Raw genomic sequence first — 9722 nt, forward strand, 5'->3', positions numbered from 1 at the left:
CCCTGTGGGAAGGTGGGAAAAATATTGTTCTTACTAGACAGGATTTATTTTACTATATGTTCACTAAGTTTTGAAAACATCATTATTTTTAGGTTCATATGGTCAATATTCTCTCTTATTATGTTACAGAGGAACATTACGATGAATGAAAATCTAATATTCACTGTCTCTCCAATCCATCTTAAATCCTCTGAGAACAAACACTGTAGAATATATGCTTGAAGGTATGAATCCACGCTTATATGTGTCTTCTACATACATTTCATGTATTTTCATGTAGCAGCCGATTCCATCTATTCAGCTCCTATTACTGTAAAATCTGTGTAAGTAATTGTGCTCTTTCCATGAAACTATATCTGGAATCTATTCCAATAGTGATTCACAGAAACGCGGTTTAAACATGTATAAGTAGAACATCTGAGAGATGTAAGAACCAGATTTTCTGGGATTTTAATGTAAGTGTGATAGAGAGATCAGCAATAGGACAAGATAAGTGATCAGAGCTGATAAAATGGAATGAGATGTCTCAGCCCTGAAGGCATCGCAGTGTAGACTTTATCTCTCTATCTCCACCTTATTGTTGTTTCTACCATCCAGCCTCAGGTGGCAACAGCCTGTGCTGTGATGATCTGGTTGATCTACAATACAAAAAAAAAAAAGAAATATTGTAATCAATTTATTCTAGTCATCATGCCTGAACAAATACGGCATGTACCCTATCATTTATGTATCTGTGCCCTTTAATTTGCATGCACAACACTTACTCATGTTCATTTAGAGAGGCTGAAAAAAACAAAACAAAACACTGGAGCGGTTTAACCTTCACTGACTGTGGAACCGCCTCTGCTTCAGAGGGCCATTGTCCATGTGTCTCTATTATGGTGCTGGTCACGGTTCCCCAGCTCTACCCTCTGTTCATATGGGAGATATCTGTAGAATAATTTTACCTGTCTGTTCCTATCTCCGTCTTCCTCCCTCTCTCCCTCTATGCGTGACCTTTCTGCATTCCTCTCCAGCTGACCTTGGTGTCCCTTCCCTTTTCTCACCTCTCACTACCACTAACCCCCCCTCACCCTCAAACCACCCTCATTTTCACCCCCTACTGACTGCTCCTTCTCTTCCCGTCCCTTGGTTCCGCCCCCTGGATCACTTATGCTCCCCTCTCTCCTCCCCTCTCCTCCTCACTGTCTCCCTCTCTGCTCTCTGCAGCTGTACATACTCTGCTTTTTAATTAGACCGACTCACTAGCTCCTCCTCCCTCTGCCTCCTACTTCCCAAACTCACACCCCACTTCCCCCAACACCCCCTCCCCGCTCTCCATCCATCCCTCCCTCGCTTTGCTTACAAGGATACATGGGCTTGCATGGCGACACAGAGGGGAGGTCACGATGGAGAGACGCAGAGAGTAAAAAGGAACAAGGCAGGGAGAACTGATAGGAGCATCTGAGAGGATAACTGCTTGTTTGCTCACTCTTGTCTTCTTGCTCCCCCTCCTGTCCATTCACTTCCACTCACAGCACAAACGCTCAGACGGCTTATACTGTAGGAAGGCACAGCGCTCTGAGGGATGGATAAAAAGGTTCCCACGTGAAAGGCATGAATCCACGGTAGAGGAGGAGGGTGAGATAGAGAGAGAGAGAGAGAGAGAGAGAGAGAGAAATCACAGAGAAGAGGAGAAAGAGGTGAGGAGGAGAGGGAAGGGAGACAAGAGAGGACCAGATGGACTCCACACAGAGGAGAGGAAACAGTGCAAAGCTCACCGAGCAGCAGTGACAGAGAGGTGGGAATAAAAGCAAACATGAACGTCTGTGGGATTGAATAATGGGAGAAGGAGATGTGAGGGAACAGCGAAGAAGAAGAGGAGCGAGCATTTGTGGGAGAAAGAAACAACACAGAGGGGGAACAGGAGAGAGAGAGAGAGAGAGATGTGGTATGTGTAATTCAGTTCTGTGTCCTGATGGAAGAGAGTACAGCAATCTCACCCATCAGTCTCCTCTCAGCATCAGCATAGAGATAACGAAGTGAGGGAGCTCAGAGCCGATGACAGATTTGAAAGCATCGTACAAGTATGTGTTTTTGTTTCCGTGCGGTGGACACCGGCGTCTGTAGTCTTTGACTTAATGTTTTCTTCTGACTCTTGTTACATTCTGCAGAATTGTACAAAGAAGCGAAAGGTAGCGTATGTCCTCTCATGTGCACGCACACGTGCATGCAATCATTCTGTTGATGTGTTTTGCAAGTGTGCGCGTGTGCGCAGATATTTATCAATAGAGGTGTGTGTGTATGTGTGAGTGTTTGGATGCTGTGGCGTTGGCTTTACTGCAGGTGTGGGAGTTATTTTACAAGACTGTGCAGCTTTATTAGCAGCGTTTAAGAGTGACGAGCTTATAGATTCATCTGTCAGTGATGTAGCTTTGCAGGTTTCAGCCGTGTGCTTTCGTTGCATATTTGTCATCAGCAGGATGTGTGTGTGTGTGTGTGTGTGTGTGTTTGTGTGCGTGGTGGGGTATGTACACTGAAAGTTTGTGGAGGAGGTGGAGGCACTGAGTGAGGGAATTCCATTTGTATGTGTATATGTGTGTGTGTGTCAGGACCAGTGGTCCTTATGGGGACCAAAACTGGATCCTAATGAGGCAGAACCTCATTTCTGAGGAACTGGTTACGTTTAGGGCTAAGATTTGAATTGTGGTTAGGTTAAGATTAGGGTTAGGCGTTGACTGGTTATAGTTAAGCTTAGCTTTGGTTTGGCTGTCCAAATGAATGCAAGTCAATGCGAGGGTCGCTATGTGTGTTTGTTCTTGTATGTGTCGCTTTGTGAGGACCAACAATAAACGTATAAACCATAGAGAGTGAGGACATTTTGGGAAAGTGGGGACATTTTGTCTGGTCCCCACATCTTTAAAGGGCCTTTTTGGGGGTTTAGACCTGGTTTTGGGGTTAAGGTTAGAATTTGGTTTAAGTTTGGATTAGGGTTAGGCTTAGTTGTTATGGTTAAGGTTAGGGTTAAGGGGCTCAAGAATGCATTATGTCTATGAAGGTCCTCACTATGAATGGTGCCCAAACATGTTTGCTTGTGTGTGTGTGCATGCGCAGATTCCTTTAAGTGATGTTATTTCAGTAAGTCTGATGTTAATATTATAAGAATACATTTAAAACTAATAGTTTATTGAAGTTTGCAAATTTCTCATGTTTCTCCGTTACTTGATCTCTTTTTCTCTCTTCTTATTTATTTGTTTTGTTGGTTTTCTTTTACTCAAGTTAACGATCTTGTTATGTTTTGTTTATTCTTGTTTTGCCTTCTATCTATCTATTTATGTTTGTCATTTTTAATTTGTATGTGCACACTCAATTGAAAGTAGTTGCACATGAACTCTGCTGTAATCGCACCGTCATATACACGTGCGTATACTCGGCGTGCACAGGTGCACAGTTGTACACTCACATTTGCTGCATGAAGAAATGCTGTGCTGTTATTCCTGTTCATCGCACAACTATTTTCAGTTGTCCTCCGGCTCCCTCCACACTACACAACAGTATCATTCCCTCTTATCTAATCTTATCAACATGTTTTTTAAGGGGTCAGCTGTCTCCATTTCCCAGCTGCCTCTTATTTGTTTTCTCACATTGCTTATAAATCTCTAACTTGTCTTTACTACGTATACTGTTCTCTCTTTCCTTAAAATATGGTGTGTATTTTTATAGCGCTTGGTCTTGATGGCCGTCCAAAGCTGTTTTACACGACAGCTTTGCCTTTTTAGCATTTACACCCGTACACTCACACATTCAAATAGCACATCTATGTACACAACCTTTCCTATCACGCATATTGTGTACTTATTCATACGCTGCCGGCACAGCCGTCAGGGATGTTTGCCCAGGGACACATTGGCACGTAGACTAGCAGAGCTGGGAATTCAACCCCCGACCTTTCAGTTGAAAGATGACTCATTCTACCACTAAACCACCATTGCCCCCAAAGACAACTTAAGAGAAGTGAATCACTCCGATTATACATGCTCCAATGATCCGTCTGTCTACTAGCCAGGTGTTTTTGTTGAGTGTTATTTTGCCTTTACCCTTTTCACAAAAATGGCATGTTTGTATTAGTAAATGTAAGCAAAACTGCTTAAAAGGACTTTCTGTTCATATAAAGAAATTAGTCACTGGTTGTCGTGCAAAGTGGCAAAATAGTCTTGTCTAATCCACTAGTTTGTGCTCCTGTAAGTGTCTTAACAAAACTTATTTTAGTTCTGCGCTCTCTCTTGCAGTTCCCCTAGCCCAGCTCAGCTCAGCGGGCCTGCAGATAACTAACCATCAGTTAGCATGGCTGGCACTGCAGAATGTTGTGAAATGAAGGTAGTCGCCAGTGTCACTGGTTTCTAAGCTCTGCATGGTGGCAAGTGTTTTCTGAAAGATGTCACAGGGCAGAAAAGAAAGCAAAATCTTGTCATGTTTTCATCACAACTGATCGGGAGCCGTTTGCTGTGTCTTAGTTCATAAGGCTGCATCGTTTTGTGTGAAAAGAGACGATCTATCCCACACAACTCACCAATTCCCTTTCTTCTTCTCCTAATAAATTCCAGCAGGCTGTACGCAGAGAGGTCAAATGCCACCCTCCACAGTTTGAAGTCCTGAATCAGTTCTTTCAGCCCCTCGAAGCCTGACTGTTGGTTTAACCGTTAATCAGCCAACACCATCCATCCATCTATTTTCTACCGCTTTATCCTCCACAGGAGGGTCATACAACATCAGATATCTAAAGTACTTTTTCTTTCCAGTCAGTTTTGCGTTGTACCAATTTGATTTGTTTTGTTATTATTTATTAGTTTATATGGAGCTTCCAGTTATCGTCTTTTAAATATTTTATGCAATACTGGAGGAAATGCAGATGCCGGTGTCAAATAATTCCCCTTAAATCTCTTCATTCCATCAGCAAATGTTACAAACCTAGAACGTAACACCATATATGTAAGTCAACTATTCGACCAATGCAGTCAACTCTATAGTTATTATTATTTATTCACAGCAGATGGTTTTCACAGCCTCAAATGACATCATAATTATATCTTATTTTTGTATTTTTATTATTTTATTTTGTCAGCTGGGATTGGCTTATAAGTGGATTTTTGTCTTGTGTTAATTTTTGGTACGTTAGATTAGACATGGGCAGCCCAGGATAATCTAGCCCCAGCACTAACCTGGATGTAGCATGCTCCTGTGCACTAGACATGTCAGTCTGCTGCCACATGGTCTGTTTTGCTGCTGATAATTCACCCAAATTCTAAATCCTGGAATAGTGGAGAGGAGACAGGCACAAAAGCTATGGCACAAAAGAATTAACCAGCCAGAGAAACAAGACAATTGGGCTGTGGAATGAGTGCAAGACAGAAGACAGTTTACTTTGGCTTGCTTTCACAGATACCCAAACAACCTTGATTTTTCACACAGTTGGCAAAGTATGATTATCGCCATCCATTGGCCTGTGTGTAGGGATTTCATTCTAGGCTGATCAGTTTGGTCAAAAGAGGACAGATGGTGCAAATCACTTCTGGCACCCACACTCTAAAAGTGAGAAGTAATCCAGCCATCCTTCAAGGAAACTGGAACGGGTAGGGGAGCCACACTGTCCTCATTAGTAATGAGCTGTCCAGTGACTCTGCAAGCTAACATTTGTTTTTGCATGAGTCTGAATATTTGCATCATATGCTGTTGTATAAATAACATGTTGGTATCTCTTTGAGGTGATGCAGCAATAATTCATTGTGATAGAACTTCAATCAATACAGTTGTGGGTGACTGAGTTTATTAGGGTCAAATCATATGTGTAACACATTAGCTCTGATCCAGGGTGGGTGATACTGGGCTGGGAGGCTGGTGGTAGCACTGAAGGTGCTGGGTAACATCAATTTCTTCTCTCAAAGTCTTTTCTCATGCATATGTTTATTTTGTCACTTTATATTGAGTTTTTTTTGGTCATATTTTGGAACCTGGGGTATGTACCACATGTTTGAAAGTATGTATTGTGTACTGCGTTCTCACCAGTACATGATGCAAACTGGAGAAAAATAGTTTTCCTTTTTGTGCATTTTTAATATAATCACAAATAGCTGCATTCACTGATTGACTTTTTATAATGAAAGAAATAATCGAATATTCAAGCCCATGTATAGTAGGTCGAAAGCAGGTAGCAGTTAATGGAAGCAGTTGGCGTGTAAAGGCCACTTTATTACCCTGCCATGTTTAATGCTTCATTGCTCAGCAGTGAAAGTTGAATCTCGGGCAATAGCTTTCTTCTGATGACAGGGGAAAAAATGACTACAGACTTCCTTGCTCTCGGTTCGTAGACGTTGATTATGTAAAACTTCTGCTGCAGCTAGTGTCTGGTGAAATATGGCCGCTGCTGTGATGGCTGACGGTAACTGGCCAAATTGGATGCCAGTACAGAGTCATAAACTAACAAACAAGCATTTGCATCTTGCTGCTACTCCACTACACAAGTGTCTGACAGGAATAACAATCCTCGTGTTCACCGCGTTGCCTTGGATATGTAATGAATTAAGAGTTATAATTTAATTTGTGTTTGTTTGTAATTCCATTTGCTGTTGAGCATGATCAAGCTTAAGATTTCATCAGCCAGAGGCAGCTACATCAGTTACACATAACTGCACTGATGTTTTTCTTTTTTTTTATTCTCCTCAAACCAGATCCCAGACTAGAGAAGAGGAGGTCTTCACATCCAAGATATACTTCCTCTTAGAGTACCAATTTGTTTTTAGATTGTATCTGATGTCTGCTTCAGCATTGCTTATATGCATGTGGACCTGTTTACATACAAATTGCTGTGCCTATAAAGTCTGTTATGGGCTTAGCTTACATCTGGATTTTTTTTTAACGCGCTCGTTCATTTCGTGGAATCAAATAAAATGAACCACACCTCCTGTTTAAGACATTGCCTGCCTAAGTAGTATTTATCCTCAGGCAGCTCTCGAGTAGTTGATCTTGAATTTGAGACCTCTTTAAACAGGAATGCAAACACCACAAAGCCTTATGCTCTTTCTGTTATCTGATAATATACAGGTACAATTTCTACCTTTCCTCATGCTCACAGGACCAATAACTGATCATATAGCTTTGCTTAGTTCTTCTCCAGTTCCCCCTTAAATGCCCTGACACACTGATGCTCCTGATTTACCACTTCACTGAACCCTAACCGTGACATTTCCTCTGCTGCCAGGGGTTGTTCCCTCCTGCTTTGCTCCCTGTTCCCCTACCTCTGCCTGTCTGTCGCTAATCACCTCCTCTGCCTCCCACTTATTCAATTCCTACTCCTCTTAGTTTGCTATGTGTCTCATTGCATCTCTAAATATAACCATACATGTCTAGCTCCTCTTACTCTGTGTGCCAACTCTTCATCTTGGTCCTGTCTGACAAATTTGAGCATGCCTAGACAATCCGATCTGACATGCCTTTACATAACAATCCACAGCACCTTCCACCTCCTCAGCACTGTGAGACCCGAAAGGGTTGTTATTGGCATGGATGCAATTTTCAGCATCCCTGAAATACTCCGGCTCAGAATATTATTAGATCTGCACAACCAGAACCTGAGCCTCTTGAATTGTGAATGCATCAGGTATGTTTCTCAGAGTCAGCATAGCTTAGTTCAGGCAGATCAGATGTGACCTTAGCGTTATCATCGCGCACACACACAGAGTCATAAAACCACACGGGAGAGACGACAGAAGCCTGTATTCACAGTAAACCCTTTTTCAGAGAATAGGCAGTTAGCAAGGAGGCTGCAGTAAATCTTAAATAATAACCGCAAAGAGTTACGACCCTTGCTGACATTATGCTGTTGCACACCTTCCTCCTCCTGCTTGGTGATTTATCTCTGGTCTGCCAATAAAGCCCAACATGAAAATGTCACATGTACGAAAGGGCTGGCCTCACCCACTGGAGTGAGCCCATGCAGCATTAACAGGGTCTGGATTCATTAAACTGTCAGCGTAAACTTTGATTTGAGGGTATTTTGCAGATTGGGAGGGAGGAGGGGACGTGAGACAACATGACTGGGTCCGAACCTTAGTATAGGTTCGGCTGAACTGTGCAGCACTGATGACATCGTTGAAGAACTTTGTACAGCCGCTGAAAACAACTTTTAATGGAAAGAAGCTGAGGTCTAATTGAAAATGTGCAATTATCGTAACATGATGTAATCCACTAATTAGTATTCATGACATCATTGCTCTGTGCTCTGCTTAACATCAGCTAGTTTCAGCCATTAATCTGTTTGCCTTCCTACTGCTCTTAGTGCTCACAGTACAATATTTGAATTCAGCTGAATCCTTTGTAAAGCTCCTATTTACATTTTTTGTTTGTTTTTGCTCTCAGAAGATTGAAATAGCGACTGAATGTAGCTCTTTAAGAAGACATGTCAGCCAACAGTCCACACCAATAAAATTCTGTTTTTATAACATGGACTTTGTCAGACAATAATCATTGCATATGATGTTGAAGACAATGACAACTTGTGAAATGATTTCAGCCCAGAGAAAATCTTTTAAGTTTATTCCTGTGTAATATTGTGTTCACACCAAACACGACACAGCTCCCAAGATGAGATTACACACAAAGTCAATGAAAAGATGCATATTTCACTTTAGTTGTGCCAGACAACGTAACACCCATGAATTTATGGGATTTACAAATGAAGTGGTTTGCTTCAGTTGCTCAAATTGAAATATTGAGTGAAAACTATGTGCAAAGTGAGGAAAGTCATAAAAGCCAACATCCTTATGTTATATCAGCAGTCAAGGATTGTTAGTGTATGAGGGCATCAGGTTTAGTAGAAAGCGAATTGAAGTTTTACTACGTAGAAAAATTGTCTCTTGATTAAATCTGTGAGTCGCACTGTTGTTGGTTGTTTTTTTTTGCTGTCGGTTAGCTCTTACTTACATGGGTAATTTCGAGTAAACATGTGATCCAAAGAGATCCATGAGCCATCTGGCAAACAACCTCACACCTGTGGTGCACTGGCCACTGTTTGCTTCAAAATTTAGTCGACTTTTACATCCAACATGGAAACTCCATCAGCTGACCAATCGTGTAACCTAATCAGTCAATCCAGTCAGCCACAACGTTCATATTTATTTTCTCGCTGTTGTGGTGCCTCCAGAAACAGGTGGCGGGAGAGACTGCTGGGTGGCTAGTGGTGACAGTGGAGAAAGAGGAATAAAAGAAAACAGGACAAGATGGAAGAAAGACTGTTGATCCTGCAACGGGTGGTTGAAACTCAGAGGAAAATTTGTCAGAGACTGAGGTTGCTGTAAAAAAGACTGCTGTAAAATAGTATATTAATGAAAAATCAAGAAATAAAATCACCTTTGAGGGTCAAATGGACAATGGATCTAAAAACAGGTCAATATTGTTGAGCAGATGTTCCTTTGGTTTATTTTTCTAGCTTTTGCAGTGTAGAATTCAGTCTTCCTCACATGAGTGAATGTGTATGTACAATTACCCGCAGTGATTTGGTCGTCTGTGTGAATCATGGTTAAACAGCTCATCTGTATACGCTGCACAGACAAGTAAGTAAAATGAGAAGGAATCCTGTGGTTTCTCTCTAAATCCACTAATATACCCAGCATATAGTTTGCATAGTGTATATTTTCACCCGAATATCTGCTGTGACTTTAATCATAATTAATCCTAATAACTGTGTTTTC

The 9722-nt window shown here is 41.6% G+C and overlaps 1 protein-coding gene across 6 annotated transcripts in view; it reads left to right on the plus strand.

Annotated features, from left to right (window-relative positions):
• Window positions 1-1358: 1358 nt before the first annotated feature.
• LOC131446574 (mucin-2) overlaps window positions 1359-9722 on the plus strand; it is a 34205-nt gene continuing 25841 nt past the window's right edge. For 2 of the 6 annotated variants that reach the window (XM_058617894.1, XM_058617898.1), the window contains exon 1: window positions 1360-1930. The gene's annotated coding sequence lies outside the window, so the exon portion shown is untranslated. The other 4 variants (XR_009233943.1, XM_058617895.1, XM_058617896.1 and 1 more) reach the window with 4 other exon arrangements.

The sequence above is a fragment of the Solea solea genome, chromosome 19, assembly GCF_958295425.1.
Source record: "Solea solea chromosome 19, fSolSol10.1, whole genome shotgun sequence".
NCBI lineage: Eukaryota > Metazoa > Chordata > Actinopteri > Pleuronectiformes > Soleidae > Solea > Solea solea.